The sequence below is a fragment of the Mandrillus leucophaeus genome, unplaced genomic scaffold, assembly GCF_000951045.1.
Source record: "Mandrillus leucophaeus isolate KB7577 unplaced genomic scaffold, Mleu.le_1.0 Scaffold99, whole genome shotgun sequence".
NCBI classification, from domain to species: Eukaryota; Metazoa; Chordata; class Mammalia; order Primates; family Cercopithecidae; genus Mandrillus; species Mandrillus leucophaeus.
In genome coordinates, this window is record NW_012110807.1 from 2,885,415 (window position 1) to 2,886,910 (window position 1,496).

The window sequence follows — 1,496 nt, forward strand, 5'->3', positions numbered from 1 at the left end:
AAAAAAAAATATATATATATATATATGTATATATATATAGTGTGTCTTTCCCTTTGGTTATGTCTTTTTTTTTTTTTTTGAGACAGAGATTGCTCTGTTGCACAGGCCAGAGTGCAATGGCGTCATCTTGGCTCACTGCAATCTCCACCACTCGGATTCAAGCAATTCTCCTGCCTCAGCCTCCTGAGTAGCTGGGAGCACAGGTGCGTGCCACCACGACCAGCTAACTTTTGTATTTTAATTTTATTTTTCTGAGACAGAGTCTTGCTCTGTTGCCTACGATGGAGTGCAGTGGCGCAAACTCAACTCACTGCAACCTCTGCCTCCTGGGTTCAGGAAATTCTCCTGCCTCAGCCTCCCGAGTAGCTGGGATTACAGGCATGCATCACCATGCACAGCTAATTTTTTTTGTATTTTTACTGGAGACGAAGTTTCACCATATTGGCTAGGCTTGCATTTTTATTTTTTATGGTTTTTCCTTTTTTTGAGACGGAGTCTTGCTCTGTCACCCTGGCTAGAGTACAGTGGCGCAATCTTGGTTCACTGTAACCTCTGCCTCCTGGGCTCAAGTGATCCTCCCTCTCCAGCCTCCCGAGTAGCTGAGACTACAGGTGGGTGCCACCACACTCGCCTAATTTTTGTATTTTTAGTAGAGATGGGGTTTCACCATGTTGGCCAGGCTGGTCCTGAACTCCTGACTCAAGTGATCCGCCCACCTTGGCCTCCCAAAGTGCTGGGATTATAGGCCTGAGCCACCGTGCCCGGACAATTTTTGTATTTTTAGTAGAAACAGTGTTTTACCATGTTGGCCAGGCTTGTCTCGAACTCCTGACCTAAAGTAATCTGCCTGCCTTGGCCTCCCACCGTGCTAGGATTACAGCCACTGTGACCAGCCTCAGTTATGTCTTCTTTTACACCTTTTATAGCATTTTTAAAGTTCTCTTCATTTAGATTTTAAATTGTCCTAAACTTATTCCTGGGAATTTTAGGCTTGTATTGCAATTTCATGCTTCTGACTGCAAACTTTTCAAGGACAGGAATGTTATATGTATGAACGGACCCTTTTCATCCATTAACTATTTTTTAAGTAGCTGTGTTTTTGACGTGTTTTAATAAGAATGTATTATTTTTAAAACAAACAAGGTCATGCTACAATCTATAGATGCAAACTGGTTTAGAAATTAGGATAAAATAATCAGACTGGTGTTACACACTGAGCAGAAAATAGTAAGATGAAATATTAAGTTCAGAATTCTATTAACCACTAAACAAATCTTAGGTAAGAAATGAAAGTAATGGGATTGCAAAAAAGTCAAAGTCAGAATTAAGTACTATTAATTAATGTCATCAATATTTTGATTTATATGACATGTTCAAACTTTTCTCAAGAATGATAATGTAGGCCGGGCGCGGTGACTCAAGCCTGTAATCCCAGCACTTTGGGAGGCCGAGACGGGCGGATCACGAGGTCAGGAGATCGAGACCATCCTGGCTAA

The 1,496-nt window shown here is 41.6% G+C and overlaps 1 protein-coding gene across 1 annotated transcript in view; it reads right to left on the reverse strand.

The window, feature by feature from the left end:
- NUP188 (nucleoporin 188kDa) overlaps positions 1 to 1,496 on the reverse strand; it is a 61,030-nt gene that overhangs the window by 44,937 nt on the left and 14,597 nt on the right. The gene's annotated exons all lie outside the window — the stretch shown is intronic.